General features: G+C 30.5%; 1 protein-coding gene, 2 long non-coding RNA genes and 1 pseudogene across 9 annotated transcripts in view; 3 read left to right on the plus strand and 1 right to left on the minus strand.

The window, feature by feature from the left end:
- Positions 1-22,194, minus strand: part of LOC18096653 (receptor like protein 21) — a 101,332-nt gene that overhangs the window by 73,457 nt on the left and 5,681 nt on the right. The window lies entirely within an intron of this gene.
- The window catches only part of LOC18096659 (mediator of RNA polymerase II transcription subunit 15a-like), a 99,777-nt pseudogene continuing 91,037 nt past the window's right edge, over positions 13,455-22,194 (plus strand).
- The window catches only part of LOC127905037 (uncharacterized), a 98,928-nt gene continuing 91,037 nt past the window's right edge, over positions 14,304-22,194 (plus strand). Inside the window, exon 1 of the long non-coding RNA XR_008058656.1 lies at positions 14,304-14,347. This is a non-coding gene — a long non-coding RNA (uncharacterized LOC127905037). The remainder of the gene's footprint in view (positions 14,348-22,194) is intronic.
- LOC127905039 (uncharacterized) lies at positions 18,248-20,340 on the plus strand. Its single transcript, XR_008058658.1, has 3 exons — positions 18,248-18,890; positions 19,490-19,546; positions 20,259-20,340. It is a non-coding gene; the product is annotated as an uncharacterized LOC127905039 (long non-coding RNA).

Raw genomic sequence — 22,194 nt, forward strand, 5'->3', positions numbered from 1 at the left:
CATATATGAACTAAGTACTAGAAAGTTTGTTTGAAATTACAATGATCTTATAGAAAACAAATATAAATAGATTTATCAAATTTAATGGAGTTCATAATCAGGATTACGGATTCAACAAGTAAAGTTATGAAGCTCTGATTAATTTAAAATGTTGTCGTTTCAGTACAAAAAAAATATATCTTAAAAAAATTAAGTTAGATCACGTTTCTATCTATTATCTGGGTTGTCTTCAAACTTGTTAAGTCAACTAGGTCATATTAGAATAACTTTCATATAGTTAAATTTGAAACTCGAGCTAATTAAATAAGAAATTAGACTAGAAAATTTTAATATTAATTTGTTGAATCGGATTTAATAAATGCTAAAGATCTGAAAATTTCCTTTTTACTGAATTTTTTTTAATTCAACTCGCATAATAACACAGTATAGTAAAATAAATAGATACAAAATATTATGTTGGATCCTCGGGATAAAAGACTGTTTTAAGACATTTTGCTAATTTCTTTTTATCTAATCAATCAAGCTCATAGTGAATAAGTGTATAAATATATACAATTAAATTAAATAACATATAAGAGAAAAATGGTCGAAAGGTAAAGCTAAAGTGATGCGACGTTGAGCCACTAGTTTGTTGGTTCGTCGTTCGTTTCTCGGATTTATTGATCTTTAGGTTGTCTGTTTCTAGAAAAGAAAGAAAGAAATATTTATATTATCAATGCAATGCAATGCAATGACTAAATAACATTTAAATATTATCAATGTATACTACGTCTTTTTCTCGATTGTTTGAGTTTGAAATTATATCTGTGAACCCCAGAAGGAGATAAATCCTTGAGGTCATCGTATCATATGGATATAAACTAATTGTTTTTATTAAAATAATATCATTTTATTTAAAAATAAATTTATAATATTAATTAAATCAATAAAAATATAACTAGACCAATCAGGTTTTAGCAACTTAATATATTTGTTAATATATTTATATTTAACTTGAAACTCTCAAGAACTGACATTAAATATAGAATGGCAGTTCCAATGGAAAGCCTCTACGCTTTCCAAACCCCAGAAGGAGAACACTCTAAAGAATTATTCCATACTTTTTCTTAAACTATAAATTAAAAAGAAATTGGTTAACGAACACAACACGAAAATAAACAGGTGTATTTCTTACATAAATTCTTTTTTTTTTCTTACAAGTATTTTTACCAGTCAAAATATACTCTTATTATTTTTTTTGTTTTTCCATTGGTTTCATGAAATTCTCTCAACAATTGAACAAAAAACACTACATCATAGCTCACAAACATACATTTTACAAGTCAATTAAACCTCTTGCTTTTCTTATGTGTCTTTTTATTGTAATCTCTGCAAGGTTACACCTGACAGAGCAATCTGTTGATAGGTCCAATTCTGCTTTATGTTTTGTTTCTTGCTGAGCAAATAAAGGTCATGGGTTTTCTTTCTTTCTTTTTCCCTTATAAAAATGGTCATGCGGCCACAGACAGTTGCGAAAAAAAGAAAACAACGATTAAAATTAATTGTTTTACCAAGATTCTCAACTATTGTAAAAATAGATTTCAAAAATAATTATAACAAAAATTAAAAAAAAAAACAAAACAAAACACGGTGAATTACTATTATAATCCATAATGTAATGGGTGTTGGGTGAATAATTATTTCCCCCATATTCTTTAATTTTTCTTACTTCATAAAGTTTAATAACATGTTTTTTTTTCTAAAACTGTTTTTCTAATAATATAAGAAAAAAATATACTATAAAAAAAATCAAATTCAATTTAAAAAACCACACAAAATCCGTAAACTGGAGTAACTCGAGTTATCTCGACAAACTCGCAAACCACATAGAAAGGCAAAATAAAAAGAAAAAAATTAAATTAAATTCTCAATTATCTCAATATTAAAAATAAAATCGACAAAAATAATTTAGTTTAAATTTATGTAACTGATCCTTATTTATATCAAGTTTAAAATTAACCAACATGAAAGTTGCCCTAACATGACATAGTTAATGTGGTGGATTCAAAGTCAATCCACATGACCGGTAAAAAAACATAATTTAGCAATAAGATTAAAATTAATTTACAAGGGAATTGTTTGTACATGATCTAGTTGCCTTGATATATGCAAATTAAGGCAATTTAAATGACCAATAAAAGCATGGTTTGGATTTTAAAGAAAAAAAATTAAGATGATATTTTATTTAATATTGAGACGATGATATATTATATTAACTCGAGTTCCGCAGGTTAACTCGTCAAATACATAACCCAGATTATGAACTCTACTAGGCTTACCATGTTAACAAATATATCAAAATTATTATGATTGATGATTTTTAATTAATTTTTCATTGGAATAACTTCTATATTGTCATAACCCAATTTTTGACCTTTTTATTTTAATTATTTTATTTACTGAATTTGTTTTTATGAAAAACAAGTAAAAATAAAATAAATGAAGAATGAATTAAAATTTGGATTAAGGGCAACATGATTGGAAGTTTAAAGATTTAATTAAATTTTTTACTAGTTTAATTAATCAAATTAAGGGCTTAATTGGAGAATTGATAAGTTTTGAGATTTAATTGAGCTTGGAATTAATTTAATTAATCCAATTAAGGGTTTAATTGGAGAATTGATAAGTTTTGAGACTTAATTAAGCTTGGAATTAATTTAATTAATCAAATCAAGGGTTTAATTGGAGAATTGATAAGTTTTAGACTTATTTGAGCTTGGAATTAATTTATCCAGGGGCTTAATTACAAAACTGTTAAAACTTCAAGGGCCAAAACGTAAATAATCATTAAACATCAAAACGGCGCCGTCTGTGGATGCGCTGTTCATCTTCTTCAACGGACGCCCACCGCCACCATTACACCTGCAATCAATGGTTGGAAGAAACGGATTGTTCTCTGGCTATAAAATCCAGAGAACGAAAGGTCACAGGGGGACTGAAAGAAAGAGGAATACAAAAAAAGACTGGGAGAGAAACAGAACCAGGGGAAATTTTTGGTCCATCAACCAGCAGCACCTCGTGCTTTTACCACCATTGTCTTCTCCTTGAACGGAGAAGACTGGACTAAAAGAAAAAAGAAAGAGCAGACTTTCGTTCCCCTGGTTTCTTCTCAAAGAAACAGAGGAGATGAACGAACACGGGGGGGGGGGGGGGGAGAAGGAAACTAAAGAAAAAACGGGGGAAACGGTGATAGGGAGAGACCCAAAACAGGAGAAAAACAAAAGGAAAAACTGGGAGGAGGAATCACAGAACCGGGGAGGGAGATTATACAGAGGGGAGCAAAATTTTTGCCCCTGTTTCTTCTCAAAGAAACAGAGGCGTTCGTGCCTCACGATTGTGAGGCACGAACGCGTGAAGAAAGGCCATTCTCTGGCTTTATAAGCCAGAGCAGGCGGCAGAGAAGGAAGAAAAACTGAGAAGAAACACGGAAAAGAGAGGACAGAATCGGTGGGCGAGAAGAACCAAAAAACAGACGGACGCGGACGAGCGGGGAAGACGACGAGCAGGGGAACAAACTGAAACAGAAAAGAAGAAGACGACAGAACAAGGAAAGCTAAAACAGAGGAGTAGACAGAAAGCAGTAACAGAGAGGAGTAACGCTGGTCAGTTGTCATCCCCGTCTTCAAGTGCAGCGACAGGTAAGTGGCGTTGTCCCTCCCTGCATTTTAATTGCATGTTGTTGCAACAGGCGTCCGTGAGCAGTTCACGCACGCCTGCGGGTCAAACAAACAGAAAAAATGGTCAGCCGGGTCAAGCCCGTGACCCGGCTAGGCCTGCTGGGTCCAGCCCAGCCACATGGGCTGAGCTGGGCCCAGCCCCAAAAACATAAATAATAAAAAATAAAAAATATAGAGAAAAAATATGTGTATGAATGAATAAAAATAATGTAAATTTGTTAGTTTATTGACCGATGCCAGAGTCGGGAATAAAATACTGGTTTAAATTTATATTATTTTTATTCATTATATTTTATTTTATTTAGCAAAAAAATAAAAAATATGTGCATGCGTGAAAAATAAAATTTATTTTATTGGTTTATTCATTGACGTCAGAGTCAGGAATAAAAATACTGATTTAATTTTTTTTTGTTTTTTTATTTAACTACATAAAAAATAAAAAATATATGTGAATGTGTAAATAAATGAATTTATTTTATTTGTTTATTCGCTAGCGTTAGAATCAGGAATTAAAAAATATTGATCTAATTTATTTTATAGCTACGTAATATTTACCAACGACAAAGTTGGAATTATCCGTAGTTGAATATTCACTGGCGTCAGAGTCAGGAATATTGCGAGTAAACCATCAGAGCATAAACCAATAAATATTTAGCAATTTAAGACAAAATTAGCAATGCAGTCTGCCTCAGGCAGAACGTTTAAGGGGTGATAATATCTTCCATTTTACGTAACCAGTCCCGTACCATAGAATCTCTGTCAACCAGTTAGGGTTCCTAGTGATCATAATATTAGGTGGTGACTCCTTAAACAAGACATTTTCCCCCCAAAGAACTAGATGCCAGATATTTGTTCTTTTTCCATAATTCAAGGATTATTTTTAGAGCCGCCGCGATGTCGGGTGAGACATATATCATATCTATTCAAAATCTCTTTTTAATTTTATATAAAAGAGAATTATATATATGTTTTTTTTTTAATTAACTGTTTATAGTTGTTGACACGTCTCTGATAATAAAGTTGTTGCTATGCAACTTAAACAAAAGAATTACAGTTAAATAGAGTTGCACTTAACATATATTATTTCACCGGTAATTATTATCTAAATATACAACTTTTTTTTTCTGGTCGTTTGTTTTTTTTTTTCTTTTCATATCAATACAACATCGAAGGAAAATACCATGCAACATAAAATTTATTTTCCTGTAGAATCAACGTAACAAGTACACAGGTAACAGACGACAAGAAATTTAACACAGTCATGAAATTTAAGAGAAAATATATACACTTTACTTTTCCTACTAAAATTAAACTATATTTTTTTTAATCTATGTTAATATATAATTTTTATCATAATTTTTATCTTTTTTTTTCAAAACTAAAAAGAAAAAGAGAGCGATATTTTTTTTTGCCACAAATATAAATAAATATTTTTTTTTCAATTAGAAAAATACATCTTGTCTTTTTTAAAAAATAAAGTTAGTTTGATAACATGATAAAAATAAGAAATCATTGGATTTTCTTTTAATTACATATAATTATCAATATATAAAATTAAAAACTCTTGAAAAAAACTACAAATAAAAAAAAATTGCATTTTTTTTATATCTATATTTTAATATTATAAAATTAAAATGTTTCCCCCTACAAAAATAATTATTATATTATAAAATTTTTAAATTAGTACTTTTGTTTACAAGATTTGTGTATCTATTGAATAAAATTTTATTCAAAAGTTATAGTTTTTATGAATTATTTTATTTTAAAGAGTTCATTTTTATTAAATGTGGGAATAATATTAAAGATAAAAATTTTATGTTATCTTTCAATTAAGAAGTCCTTTTATATATTAGTAAAATCTATCAAAAAGTATAAATATTTTCATCTAAAGAAGTCAAGATAATGTACGATAAGAATCAAGGGCTAATTCAATAATTTTCTAAATTTTGAAGTATTTTTATTTAATTTTAATTTTAATTATATGCGAAGTGAATAGAAATTAAGAATAACATGAAGATAAATTTTATGAATCATTATGTTTAAGGGGGCTTTTGAATATGAGTAACAACTAAAATACAAATATTTCATAATCTTTCTTTTTAATTATCAATTTTGGTTATTTATATTTAGCAATTTCTAAAATCGAAAAATCTTTAAAAAATCCAAGAAAATAGAAATTGATATAACATTGGATCTCATATACTAATATTTATATTTTATTATTTAAATATCTTCTCCTACTACTATAGTTATTATATTAAGATATTTATGAATTACTTCAAATCAAGTCTGCATATAATAACATAAATACATAGTTATATGATGTGACTTTTAACATTATTATATTGGCATTATAGTTTCTACAGATCCTTTTATTTTAGAGAGTTTTTTTTTTAACATATGTTAAACACATATTAAAGATATAGATACGAATAAAATCTTTATATTTATTTTTTCCTAAATATCAAATAATTTCATATAAAAAAGTTAAAGATAACGTAACACATTAATAACCTAGAGTCTCCTATAAAACAAATTCTAATTTAATTTTATTATTTTTGAATTTTAATTATATGGGAATGAATACAAAGTGGAAGTACATGAATCATTTTGCTTTAGGGATTCTTCTTTTAATATTAGTAGTAATTATAAAAACGATTTCAAAGATAACATAAAAAAATAATCAAGGATCTGATTTAATAATTTGATAAAATTTTATTTTTTTAGATTTTAATTATTTAAGTATTTTTAGAGTTTTGATAATGAAAATAAAATTCATGAGATACTGAATAAATTGCGGGTGATTTAAAAATTTTATTTTATATTATTTATATTTTTATATGATGTATTGAAAGTCTATTTTCTTATTTACTACATGTTAACAAATGATCTAATAACACTTTGTAAACACTAATCAATAAAGAATGCAGAAAATTCAAATGTCCAAGGTATTTGATTATGAAAGGAAACCTTTCGAAGAACTCTTTAAAAGATAAAAAAAAAAAAAAAACCATTTAGAGCATCCAAACCCAAGATAAACAATTTTTTATTAGTTTGAATGATTACAAGAGAAGTATCTCCGAACATAATCCTTTGAGTCTATACTACCTTACCTGATGAGATAACAAATCATGTTATGTCACCAAACATAGTAGTTTGTCAGTACATATGACGATCTTCAAGCTATTGTCATCTTAAAACTCTCCTTTGCGTAAACTCCTTAAATAGTTGACACACTTGCTTCAATGTAATTGATATTTTTATGTTATAAAACTCTCATTTGAAGCACACAACTCACTCCTTTCTTCAAACTTAATATTCCTTATATACATGTCTTATATGATAAAGATATGGATAATATTCAAGTTTCCTAGTTTGTAATGTTGATAACACACTACTAACATGTTTTACAAAAATACTGATAAAGTTATCTTCAAATAGCTTTTTCTAATCTATCTAAACTTACCTCTTAAATAATCTAAACTAATCGAATATTATAGAGAAGATAATGTTAATTAATTTTGATAAACTTCTATCGTAACTAAAATATTTTATGACCAACTATAAAGAAATCTTCACTAATTCAAGGCAACAAAATAACAATTACATGTATGAATTGTCATATGTTGGGAAAGGGATTAGCTTATATTTTAGGGATTATATTAACGTGTTAGCATCTTGCCTAATTAGAGGTAGACTTGAATATACATATTAGTATTTTGGGTTTAAAAAATAAATATTTTCCTTATATGAAATTAAGTGTTTTTAATTTTATCATGTAAAATTAATATTGTTTTTTATAAAAAACGTTAATACAATATACAATTAAACATCTATAAATTAATATCTTGGGACCATGAAATTTATTAATTAATCAAGATGTTATTTATTAAATAAATTTATACATTAATCAATAAAATTTTTTTATCAAGGCATTGTTTTTTCAAAAACATTGAACTTAATACATGCATCATGTATTCTTATTATACAAATATTATCTAATCATCAAATTATAAATTATTATTCTGTGTATTTATTTAAATAAAACAAGTTTATGAATGTAATCAATTTTATTAAATAAAAGTCATGTATGTATCTATTTTTACAACAAGCTAAAATTACATTGGATGCATACTTAATTAGAATACTTAATATTAAGTCAAGCAAAAAATCTATGAAAAGAATATACAATAAAATTCAACATGGAAAATTCAAAGTGAGACACTAAACAGTGAAATAGCATTAAACTTTTTATCTTCCTAGAACCACAAAGTGCTCTTTCCATATAAATAACATTAAACTTCCTTAATCATCTAGTAGGTGGCCTAGTAATAAGAGCTTTGGACTAAAAAGTTTGCTCCCTACATGGTCTCAGGTTTGAGCCCTATGATTGCTAATATTGATAGCCACTGAATGCTTACCTGGTTGTTTAATTCAAGACCCGTAGGGATTAGTCGAGGTGCGTGCAAGCTGGCCCGAACAAAAAAAAAACATTAAACTTCCCTCTAATTACAAAATGTCATTTCTACATTGAGACACTGAACAGTGAAATAGCCTTTTGTTTTGGTTGTTTTGTTGATGATAACTAAATCTTAAAACTAATAAACTGGTCCTTCATTAGTTTTTTGTTAGTAAAATGTTGAGATGTCAACAATATTTCCTTAGCTTGTTCAACTAACTTGACGGTAAAATGCATAGTTTTGAAATCCGGCCCGGCCAGGTGGGTCGACCCGGGACCTGGCCGTCCTGGGGCTGGAATCGGGCCAGGTTGAAGAAAAAAATAGGGGAAGGAAAAACCCGGAGTGACTCGGTTGACCTGACAAGACCCGGTCAAAAACCCGGTTGCAACCCGTTGACTTTTGTTTTTTTTTTTTTACTAAAACGACGTCGTTTTGATTTAAAAAAGAATTGACCCAGGCAACCCGGTGACCCGGTCAAAACCCGAAACCCGAGCCTTAGACCGGGCTGGGTCTGAGAACTATAGTAAAATATGATTAAAGAATCAATTAATTATTTAAAAATCTTGAGGGATTAATTTGTTTGTTTCACAAAAAACAGACACTAATTAAATAAAATTTTAATCAAATTTTGGTAATCCTTTGCTCTCAAGTATTTATCCTATCTATAAACTCTTCATCTTGGATGAGTTCTTGAAATTTTAGTGTTTCTCTCTTGATTTCTCAAGAATGGATATAAAACTTCCTATTTTCTCTCCTTATGGTTCCTACAGATTTTTGGTGAGGAGAGAGTATTTATACTCTATATTTTCCTTTATTTGCATTTAGGCCCTTTTTTTTTTCTTTTAAGTGTATTATTCTCTTCAATTAAATCCAACCTTCAACAGTATCGGGTTTATTATAATGTCTCGAATTATTTCGTCCGGGAATTTATATTCAAAAATTTCTGAATTTCTGTTTTTATTTAACCATATGCATGAATTTCTTTACTTTATTTATTTATTATTTTTTTTCCCGGGGTTTACAAATTCTCCTCGAGAATTTCCTACACCCTCCTTGTGTGTCAAGAGTATGTGTTGTGAAATTATGCATAAACTCCTTCGCTGATTGACACACTTGCTTTAATGTAATTGATGCTTTTATTATAAAAACTCTCATCTGAAGCACACAACTCACTCATTTCTTCAAACTTAACATTCCTTTTATATATATATATATATATATATATATATATATATATATATATATATATATATGTTTTATGTGATAAAAATAAGGATAATCTTCAAGCTTCATAGGATGTAACATTGGTAACAAATTGCTAATATCTTTTATAAAAACACTAATAAAGTTATCTTTAGATAACTTTTTCTACTTTATTCAAACTTATCTCTTAGTAATTTAAACTAATCAAATATTACAGAGAAGATAATGTTTATTAATTTTGATAAATTTTTATTTTAACTAAATTATCTTTTTACCAACTATAAAAAGATTTTCCCTATCCAAGCTAACAAAATGACAATTACATGAATAAATTGTCATATGTTGGAAAAAGGGATTATATTATATTAACGTGTTAGTATCTTGCTTAATTAGAGATAGACTTGAATATACATATTAGTATTTTTGTATTGTGGTTTTAAAAAATAAATATTTTCCTTATATGGAATTAAATTTTTTTAATTTTATCATGTAAAATTTATATTTTTAAAAAAAATTAATACAATATACAGTTAACATCTATAAATTAATATAATTGGGACCATGAAATTTATTAATTAATCAAGATATTATTTATTAAATAAATTTATACATTAATCAATATTTTTTTTTATGAAGGTATTTCTTTTTCAAAAACATTGAACTTAATACATGCATCATATATTCTTCTTACACGAATATTATCTAATCATCAAATTAAGAATTATCATTATTATTTTGTGTATTTATTTAAATAAAACAAGTTTATGAATGTAATCAATTTTATTAAATAAAAGTCATCCATGTATCTATTTTTACAACAAACTAAAATTACATTGAATATTAAGTCAAGCAAAAAAATCTATGAAAAGAATATACAATAAAATTCAACATGGAAATTTAAAAGGGAGACACTAAATAGTGAAATAGCATTAAACTTTTTATCTTCCTAGATCCACAAAGTGTTCTTTCCACGTAAATAAACATTAAACTTCCCTAGAATTACAAAGTGCCATTTCTACATTGAGACACTGAACAGTGAAATAGTGTTTCGTTTTGGTTGTTTTGTTGATGATAACTAGATCTTTTAATTCTTTTCCCTGTACTTTTACATTATGTTAATAAACTGGTGTTACTGGTCCCTTCATTAGTTTTTCTTTAGTAAAATATTGAGCTGTCAGCAATATTTCCTCAGTTTGTTCTACTAACTTGACGGTAAAATGTGATCAAAGAATCAATTAATTATTTAAAAAACTTGAGGGATTAATTTGTTTGTTTCACAGAAAACAGACACTGGTTAAATAAAATTTTACTCCAATTTTTATCATCATATACGTGAGTGTTTACTTGTAAATATTTTGAAAGGAACTCATTTATGTTCTGTGCAACATAAATAAATCATCTAGGCTTAAGGAATTATTTGTCATTGTAATTAAACTCGATCTAGTGAATTAATCTTAATTAGGGGTGTTCAAAAAAATCAAAAAACCGATTAAACCGAGAAAACCGGAAAAAAATAACCAAAAAAACCAAAACGTGAAAAAAAACCAATTAAAATTTTGAAAAAACCGACCGGTTCGGTTTCGGTTTTTAAGCCTGGAATCAAAAAAACCGAACCGAACCCGAACCGAAAAAAACCGAGCCAAACCGAAAAAACCAAGCCAAATAAAGAAAACCGAGCCAAACCATAAAAAACCGAGTCAAACCGGTTTGAACCGGTTTTTGTTTTAAAAAACCAAACCGAACCGAATTGAAACTGGTCGGTTTGAACCGGTTTTGGTTTTTTTTTAATTCGGTTTGGTTAATTTTTTTTATAAAAACCGAACCGAACCGAAAATGAACACCCCTAATCTTAATTCCCTCTTATTCGACTCCTAATTTATATTAAGTTTAAAATTAATAAATGTGAAAGTTATCCTAACATGATTCTGTCGACATGGTGGGTTCAAATTCAATCCATATGACTGTAAGAAATTATAATTTCACTCTAAAAAAATTTCAAGTTAACATCTTTTTTTAATATTGATACGGTGACGTATTAGATTGACTCTAGTTTTGTGGCACAACTTTTCAAACCCACAACCTGAATAATAGCTTGCACCTGATTTAACAACTTTGTGTTTTGTTTTTTAATTACTTTTTACTTAATGACATGATAACAAAAACAAATGCTCGTAAAATTAAGCATCAACCAAATGTTAGAATATTTATTTGAGATTATAATAACATTATAGAAAGCAAAACGAAATAAATCAAATTAAAAATTAACCAATGTTAAAGGATGAAACTAGAAAAAAACCAAAAAGCATTCAATTGAAAGACATAAAAAATTGAAGGTAGAGCTTAAAAACAAAGGAACAATATGACATTGTTATTAAATTTGATTTTGATCTCTCGACTTGACTTCTTGTCTAGTATAGGTTTAAAATTAATTTGCAAGGGAGTTGTCTGTACATAATCTAGTTGGCTTAACATGTACCAATAAAAGCATGGTTTGGATTTAACAAAAAATAATCATGATTTTTAAAAAATATATATACTAGATCAACTTGAGCTCTGCTGCTTAACTTGTCAAATGTGCAGCCTAGATCATAAACTCCATTAAGTTTAAAACTATTTTTTCTATAATGATATAATAACTAAAATAGATACTTATAAAATTAAGAGCTAAACTAATCTAGTGATGTTTGTTTGAGATTGTAATAATTACATATAAAGAAAACAAAAAAAAATTATGATGAGCAATTTAAAATTAACAAAATATTAAAGTGAAATTGAAAGGAAAAAAAAGGCAAAAATCATTGAATTAAAAGAAGAAAAAATTAGAAGATATATATATATATTTAAAGGGAGGATATGAAAGGTGAAGTAGGAGGAAAACCCTAACTTTTTTAGTATAATAAATAATTTTTAATTAAATTAAAATCTATATCTCATACAATTAGACCCAAAAGGAGTTAAATCAAAAAGAAAAAAAATGTTTAAAGACCGATTTGTAAAATGAAATAAGGAAAACAATGAAAAACACCAAATTAAGAAGTGCAAAAAATACATAGAGAGTGAATGAGGTTGAGAAGCATAACTTTTTTAGTATAGTAGTTTATTTTTAATTAAATTGAAAACTTTATCTTATATAATTAGGCCAAAAAAAGAATTAAATGAAAAAATAAGGACTCATTAGTAAAAAAGAAAGAAAACAGAACTAAATCAAAAAGGAAAAATTTTCTTTTCAAAAATAGAATGCTTCACTATTCATATTAAATTTTTTAAAAAACGCTGGAACACTCTCCACGCGAGAAGAAACACAAAAAACAGAGAGATGGCACGATGAAGACTCTGAATCTATATGATTCACATACAGAGCACCGTGTTTTAATGAGCGCTCTTAGTTTTTTTTAAATAGAAAATAATAAAGAATCATTTGCAACAAAAATGGGTTATTTCTTGAACTTAATTAATGAATTTGTTACAAAATCAAGTTTCAATTTAAAAAGATTCTTTGCAATAGTAATAGAAAAAAATTACAAAGAAGAGAAAAAAGAAAAAATAGATAAAGAAATTAATAAAAAAATTAATACATAAAATAAATATAATAAGAGATAAAAAAAAGATGTGACCACCTCCTATATATTCTATGCCTTCTCCTACAAAGAAACTTGTAAAGCCAACTTCATTGGTAATTTCATCAATTATATTTATTATTTTATTCCACAGAATTCTCTCAGGACCTTTTTTATCAATCAAATTAAAGAATTTTAAATTTTGTAAGGATAAATGAATAGGCTTATACAAAGAAGACGCTATACTTCTTCTAGTTTAGTTTGTTAGTTATGAACAGTTAAGCAGCACAAGAATACAATTCTTTTAGTTTGTTAGCGAATCTGGAAAAGAGTAGAGTCATCTGTCAAGCTCTGTTCACTTTGGTCCGACATCCCTCACCTCTCCCCACCTGAGCTCTCTCTTTCCCTCCTCCGCTCTAGGAAACAGCTGCCTCCGCCGCCACCTCAACCATTAAGGCTTCAAATCTCCACCAGGTGCTTCCTTTTCTATTATGTTTTTGCTTTTTAAAAAGATTTACGTCTGCGTTTTCATTTATTTAACTAAAATTCTTATCCAGAGAGATAAATTCGATTTTAATAAGTAAATTAAAAAGATATATAATCGGATCCGATGAAATCGCTACTCGTGAACGCAACTCGAAGAAAGGCGCAATCAGCCGATTCTACTGTGGGTGGAGCATTTAGTATGGTCAGGGTTATTGTGTTGTCTATTCAAAGAAAGATGTGCCTGTAAATTTGTTAAGTTGATTCTTATCAGTTAGCTCTTTAGAGTTGATGATAACATGAAATATTCATTGTTAATGCTAGTTGTTTTCTTCTTCTTTTTCCTAGATTAGAACATCCTAGACAATCTCTTTGGGATGGTTTAATGTTTCTGGCCTCTTAATCTTCTATTTGTGCTGATATTCATTGGGGATTGAAAAGCCTCGTTTTATGATCTTGATGTGCTTTTACTCTTCTTGTCGCTCCTGACTTTCTTTTTAGGGTCTATTCTAACATGCAATATGATTTTTTTTCTTTTTGGTTGGCCCGCTGTCCCAGGCGGAGAACCTGTCATGGACACGGGTGATTGGAGAATTCAAATGCAGCCTGACTCACGGAAAAGAATAGTCGACAAAATGTATGTATTTGTTTCCTAATATGTGCAAGTGCTGCAAAATAGTAAATTTTTTATTTATATGAAAGAAAAGGAGAAGGGCAAAAGGTTAATTAAAATCAGCAGGATTGCCATGAGGCAACCTCAAGTATCACTCGCCTCTTTTTTTGTTTTTTTTTTCATCTTCTCATGTGTTTCTCACAATAAGCAAACTTGAGGGAACATAAAGTGCTGGGAAGTAATTTTTGTTGGAACTTCTTATGTAATCTCTTCTTTCGATGGCTGCATGAAGCTTGTTCCGCTTTAAATTTCAAGGTTAATCTATTGCCATGAGCATACGTGTTTCGAGTTTTAACTGAACTTAAATGAATGGTGTTGGATTTGGGCCTTTTATTTGTTTTAACTTCTACAGGGTTGAAATGATAGTGATCTTAAAGTAGAAAAGCAGCAGACAAAAATCAATTAGCCACAATGAATACTGTAGAGTATGGTTTCCTAGTTTCTCAGCATAAAGTTGAATGTTTTGTTGACCTCTCTACATTCAAAATCATATAGACAGCTACTGCTGGCACTTGCAGTGGCCAATGAATACTGTAGAGTATATATTGCAGTGTGAGATAAGGTTAACTCATTGCATTTTCATAAATTGAAAGGATTTCTCTTCTTTTCTTTGTCAATTACAACACATCTATAGAAGTGCTCTTGCTCAGAGTAAATGCTATTGTAATGTTTTCACATAGACTCCCCTGGTTTGCCATTAATTCACTTATATATCTTGGAACATAGCCATAAATGAAAGGTTCTTCCAGTTCAACAAAATTAACCATGAAGCTCTTAGCTAGAATTTTTAGACAGAAGGGTGGCCAAGTAAACTCCTATACTCTGTACCTCTGGAGGAAGTAAAAATAGATGTTTATGTATTTTGATGCCATACATTACTTGACCGACACTTGCTTATGCCATTATTTGTTTTTACTTTTTGCTAATGATTCCATACATTTTTTATATTGGTGTGGTTTATGAGGTCAGGGTTCTTGCTCGCTACTACTAACTTCTCTATACTTTCCTGGTCATTAAAAATGAAACGTAATGATTTACATGTGCAGAATGGAGACATTAAAGAGGCATCTTCTGTTTTCTGGTCAGGAGGGATTACAAGAACTCAAGAAAATTGCTATACGGCTTGAGGAAAAGATTTATACTACCGCCACCAATCAGGTATTTGCCTAATGCGAGGTTCGATAATTACGATAATCTCTAGACATGAATATACACACGCATTTATGCATGTACAAATGTGTGTGTACTGTGCCTACACTTCCTCACCGTTCATTCTGTATGCAAGGCTGATTGGGAGTTCACATCTTTTTGTTAATTCTCTTGACAAGTGTTTTATTTAGAGTGAACAAGTTCATGTATAGGGGAAGTGTGCAAAAAGCAAATAGCGAATCAATACATAAATAATAAAATTAAAATAGAGGAAACAGAAGTATATCCTCACAGAAGATGAAATGATAGAGCATATATTCATTTCCCCCTTCTCTTGTAACATGGATTGCTCTGAGAGCTAGTGTTTTGTTATTGATATCTGATTTCAGTCTGATTATCTGCGTAAAATATCACTGGAGATTCTTTCGATGGAGATCAGGTCTTAAAACGCCATGCCCACTGCCCTCATGGATCCAGAAGGTAATAATGCAGCCAAGCATTGAATTTCTAAACATCTTACCTTTTGTTTTTCTTTTCACATTGTTATCAAACTCTTTTACATTTTATTGCTGCATATTGCTATGTATTTCGCCTTGCTGGAAAAATCTCATGATCACCTCCACGATGCTAATTCTGTAATGCATGTGAAGTGTTTCATCCTTAACTTGTTAAGGAACAAGGACTGTAATGCATGACTATTTTATATTTTATGCTTGAGATGGTAGATTTTAAAGATTTTCCTGCTTAGGATGTAAGACGTCACTTTCTTGCTTTTTCTTCTGAGAGAAAGTATTTGATCCTTTTTTCATATATAATAATGCTGCCGAGCATTGAATTTCTAAACATCTTACCTTTTGTTTTGTTTGTCGCATTGTTATCATACTCTTTTGCATTTTATTGCAGCATATTGCTATGTGTATGGCATGCTTTAATCAAAAAGTTGAGTAATCGATGAATGTTAGGCAAGAAAATTACTGATTATTTTTGTTTTCTGCCTCCTCCTTTTCTTTCATCCACCCCGAAAATTGTCATATTATTTTTGTTTTCAGCCGCCTCTTCTTCCCCCAACCCTGAAAATTGTCAGACAACACTTTTATGCTTTGAATCAAATCCATCCTAGTTCTTTCGCTCATAACTTTATGTGTGAACTGCCGATGTTTCATTTGTCTTCCTTGTTCAGTGCCTTCTTTTTTTCTGACAGGTTTTCCTTTTTGCCTTTTATCTTGAACAACATCCCATAGTATGCCCCCTCAAGTTCAGAATCATGGGTTGTTTCTCCCTATCCTATTGTCCACTAATCAGTCTCAAGCACGCCAACAGTTGTTATCACAGAACATGCAGAATTGCATGGCATCTAATGGAGTTCAAAGTTTTGCTGGTTTACAAGCGACACTGCCTCTTGTCTCCGGTGTAACCCAGACTATCCCTAACACTGTTGTCCAGGATCCTAACATGCAAAGTATCCCTGGTGTTTCACAGAACTCAGTGGGGAATTCAATGGGACAAGGGAATCCCTCCACTATGTTTGCCAATTCTCAGAGACAAATGCCAGGTAATGCTTTTTTTGGTAGCTTTATGTGCCACTGTGGCCACTTACGGCATTAGAAATGCCACTGCTATTGAAACCATTGCAATCACACACGCATTTGTTACCACATCATACCCTCCAGTGCATTGCACCAGCTGTTAACCTCTCATTCTGGATTTATAGGGTCTGTCCGTCAGTTTGAATGATTACATAATGTTTAGATGGAGTTCCTAGTACTCCTAGTCCGAAAAGGACTTGTATTTCTCTGTAGGAAAATACTAATAGTCCTATCTAGAATAGGAAAAACCTAATGAAGCTCGCTATACTTTGGGATAATAAATTACTAAATGGAAAATAAAACTGAGACTTGCAGTATTCCATAATTTTCAGCAAGAGTGAAAATTACAGAAATACCCTTGTATATGGAAAACACACAAAAATACATGAATTCTAATCTTTTGTTGCCCGCACTGAAATTTTTGTAGCATCCCTAGATTCTACAGCACAGACTGGACATGCAAAAGGCGCTGATTGGCAAGAGGAGATCTATCAGAAGGTAATTTCTGTGATTTACTGTTCATTAGATGGAGTTCATGTATGCCATAGTCTTGCAAGATTTCAATGGAAAAAGGTCTCCTGGGATTGGTCCAAGGAATTTTATTCAGCTATGGTTGGGATTAGTTAGGAAGCATTGTAAGTTCCATGATTGCAGCAACTAAGAAATGATTAATCATTGATAAGATGAATGAAGGTAAAAATAAGAGTTATTTGCACGATTGCAATCAACTTGTTCTGAAACATGTGACAATGGAAGAAAAAGAAAATAAGTGGGACTTATTCCATTGAATCATGACCATATCCAGTATTGTTGAATTTTATAGAAAATGAGGTTGAAATTCTGAATGTCTCAAGTCATAACTGCATATTTGATAAGGACATTTTTTTTGTGCTTAGGAGAGTATTAAAACGGGAATAAGAATGGTTGTTGATAATGATACATAGGGTCATGCTTAGGATCTAAGGCTAAGAAGCGTTGCTAAAGTCGTGACATCCATTGTCTTGAGCTATGACAACAGAAAACAATGATGAGTAGCTTGCAGGGAGACAAAGTAACTGAACTTAACCAACCCCTGAATCTTGTCTTATGGTGTACTTACACAGCCCTTTGCATCTTTCCATTCCATCAATATCGACATCCTTTTGAGTTTCCAGCATTAATTCCACTCTGCTATTGCTATTTTATCTCAACTAATTTATGTTGTCCTCTGCCCTTTTTTATTATTATTTTATTTTTATCAATTCCCTTAAGTTTGTTTGTGTTACTTTCTTTCTGACTGGCACCTGAAGAAATCAAGCATATGACCGATAATGTTTTGCTGGTTATTTGTACTTTCTAGATCAAAGTCATGAAGGAGACTTATTTCCTTGAAATAAATGAAATATACCAGAGAATTGCTGCCAAGTTACAGCAGGTATGTAAAACCTCTAGGCGAAAAATTATAAATTGACTAGTTTCATGTAAAACAAAAAGAAAACAATTTGTAACTCTCGATCGGGTTATCAGAAAATTCTGAAAATTTACGTGGAGCCTTCTAATATGATTCCTTAGCTTGGGTTAAAATTTCAGAAGTTTTAGAGAAATTCAGAAATTTGACGAAAAATCACAATTTGACTAGTTTTACGTTATTGGACGTAATTTTAAATCCGACCATCAAATTGAGCTGAAATTTTATGAGGAACCTTAAAATAAATAAAATCTATTTAAAATTTTAGGATGAATGGAGCTCGGCAGTGCTATCAAAGAATAAGGACCGTCAAATGGAAGCAAAAAGACTCATAAGGGTAAAATGGTAATTTGCCATTAAAAATAAAACAAGGCAGCCCCTTTTCTGTTATGAACTGCTGACTGGGCAGTAACAAATGTGAAAAGAAAAAAAAATAAGAAAAGAACGTGAGAAGTTAAGAGAAAAACAAGAAAAAGCGAGAGAGAGCTTTGAAACTTGTAAGATTGAAAGACTTGGAACATTAAATTAAGGAAGAATCAAGTGAAGGAAGATATAAGAAAGGTGAGGAGGGCTGGCCACACTAGGAGGAGAAGAAAAGTTGGGAGAACTTAGATTGGTAAGCATGAAAAGTTTAGATTTTTACTTGAATGAAGTGTTTTTGGGTTTATTTGAGTAAGTTATCAAACAATGACAATTAAATTTGATTTAATTTCTCATAATCTTGATTTTTTTAAAATTAGGGTTCTTATGAGAATTTGGGGATTTTGAGAAAAATAGTAAATATGATGGAATTGAGGTTGAATAGTATAGAAATAGTAAATGGAAGTAGTAATTAAGAAAGAAATTGAATAGTTTTGAAGAAAAGAACTTGTAATTAAGGATGAGGAAATATAGGAATGAGGTTTTGATTGTTTTATGTTTGAGAAATGATGTTCTTTTTCTTATTTGAAGTATTCAAAATATGAACAAGTGAAGAAACATCATAAGAATGTGAAAAGAAGGAATAAATAAATGGTAGGAAAAGTTCATGGGAGAATTCTTTAAGTGAGTTAAAAGAAGAAAATTGATTAAAACTAAATGTTGAAAATGAGGTGACAAATGAATGAAAATTTTGATGTAAACCCCAATTAAATAAAAGATATTACATGCTTTAAATTTAGGCACGTAGGAGAAATGATAATGGATTAATAATGTAGTGCAATCTGATTGATTCAGGAGTTGTACCGGGAGCAGGGCATCAGGCAGGAGGAGCTGGGCTATCACGAGCAGACGGTAAGTGATTCATCACTTTCTTTTAAAATTCCAAGTTTCATTATTAGTTATGAGTTGTTTATGACATGTTGATATGGAAGAAGTAGATGAAGAAACTGTTGGTATTATAATTGAGATGTCGGGTAGTTAGTATGAATTACCGGTTGGTATGGAATTACCGGTTGGTTAGTATGAATTATTGGTTAGTATAGAATTACCGATTAGTATTGAATTACCGGTTGGTATGTGATTACCGGTTGGTTAGTATGAATTACCGGTTGATATGGAATTACCGGTTGGTATGTGATTGCCGGTTGGTTAGTATGAATTACTGGTTGGTATGGAATTACCGGTTGGTATGTGATATTGATAGAGAATAGCCGGATGTTGGGTAATTCGTATGGAATTACCGGTTAGATTGGCTATTGATAGAGAATAGCCGGATGTTGGGTAATTTGTATGGAATCACCGGGTTGATTGTTGGCTATTTAAGAGGGTTAGCCGGGTTTGAGGTAAAATTATGAATTACCAAATTAAAAATTAAGCAATGAGTGTTGGTTACAGAGGTCCTATAAGTATAGGATTAATAAATTATGAATGAGTTATTAATGTTGATATATAGTAAGTTGGTGATGAAAGATAATTTGATATATTTTGAAGACTTGTGAACATAATAGCTTTATCATCTTTAATGTGTTATCTTTCTTATTTCTTATTAATGATATGTATACAGGTTTTTCACGAGGTGATGCGGAGCGTTAAATATGGGCTTTTTGTTTTAATCTGTTTATTTTGTGGGATGTAATATATTTGCTTTATATGTAATTTGTATTATATGTAGATTGTAATATATGTATCATGAAGATGTTTGCTTTTGGTACTTATACATTTAAAATGTATTAGTAAGGAACTAATATTACTAAACTATTCAAAAAGAATATTTAGTAATTATAATCATGCATGTTTAAAAGATGGATGCATGTTAATGTAATAATTAGTTCAATATGAATCTTTTGAGTTTATAATTGTTTGTAGTTAATGTGTTATTTGTTGATGATGTAAGGTTGAGAAAATACAATGAAGTATAGTTATGTGAAATATTATTTGATGAGATGGGATATGATCCAAGATGGTTGGATCAAAGTGAAAGTTTTGAGTATTGTGATTGAATGAAGTCTAGTCAATAACTTGGTAACAACAGAAAACAAAGGAAATACTGCTGAATTTTTTTTTAAAAATAAAAATCTCATAATCTTAGACATACTATTCAATACTTGACATTAGTAAGGAAATGTTTGAGATTTCATGACATTTGAGGGTGTTACAAGGTAAATTGTCTCTGCAATTTCTTCTGGATTAGTTGTCCATGCATGATTATCTGCAATTTCCCTATGTTGAGCTTTTGTATTAATTTGTTTTCATCATCAGCATTGCCTGTCACTGTATCATCTGCACTAATCACCTACCCCTCGCCCCAACCGCCCCCACAACCATGCATCGACACAGAAGAATTGGAATAGAAACATTTTTTTTCACTAATGTTTTGCTACAAAGGATCAATGTAATTTTTAATTCTCGTGTATGTTAACCTTGCTTTTCAGCTTGACTCTCATTCGCAACAACCGAAGTCAGAACAACTTGAAAAGCTGGAGGTTTTCAAGGTCATGTTGGAGCGCTTGATAACATTCTTACAGGTCTCTAAAAACAACGTCACACCTAGTTTCAAGGAGAAATTGGGTTCCTATGAGAAGCAGATTGTAAGTTTTCTAAACCCAAGCAGATTCAGGAGGCCTATTCCTAATCTACAGCTCGGACAACTTCCCCAGCCTCCAGTTCATCAATTGCAGTCCCATGAAAATCAACTAAATCCCCAGTTGCAATCATTGAATGTGCAAGGTTCTATACCAACAATGCAGCAGAACAATATGTCAAGCTTGCAACATGGTTCTCTTTCATCTTTATCTGGGGTTTCCATGTCACAACCAATTATGATGATGCGGGACGAGAGATTTTAAGAAAAGAAAAGGGGGAAGAGAGAATGATATTGTAGCAAAAATTTCACAGGACTTGCTACAAATCCAAGCCAAAATATTTGAGCTTGTCATGTTGAATCATCTCTTCTAGAATTTTGTCCTTTTTCCTGCCTGGGGCATCAAACATGACCTGAAATGTTGAGGAAACAGAAGGGAGGTGTTTTTTTAAACACAAGGCAGATTTTTATGAGGGCAAATCTTCAGCGTTTCAACAGGGATTAACTTTTCTCAAAAGGAGCTTTGGTTTAATTCCTACAAGCTGCGGGAAAATCTTCAGCGTTTCGACAGGCAGATTAAATTTTCTTAAAAGGGGCTTTGGTTTGATTCCTACATGCTGCGGGAAAATCTTCAGCGTTTCGATAGGCAGCCTCAATCTGCGAGCACTCCAAGCTTTGATTGAATAACTGAGGTGGATCTTCTTGCTCCAATTTCAATGCTTTGATTGAATAACTAAGGTGGGGTCGCCCTTGAAACATTGGCAGATGTAAGTGTTGCTCACATGCATAGAATATTTTGTTTTAACTTAGTAGTGGTTTTGGCAATTTATTTTCAGACAAGTCTTGAGAGTTGAAAGAGTAATCACACCCGAGTCAATGACCAATCCAAATCAGCTCCCTTACTAATGGTTCAGGAATG

The sequence above is a fragment of the Populus trichocarpa genome, chromosome 3 (genome assembly GCF_000002775.5).
Source record: "Populus trichocarpa isolate Nisqually-1 chromosome 3, P.trichocarpa_v4.1, whole genome shotgun sequence".
NCBI lineage: Eukaryota > Viridiplantae > Streptophyta > Magnoliopsida > Malpighiales > Salicaceae > Populus > Populus trichocarpa.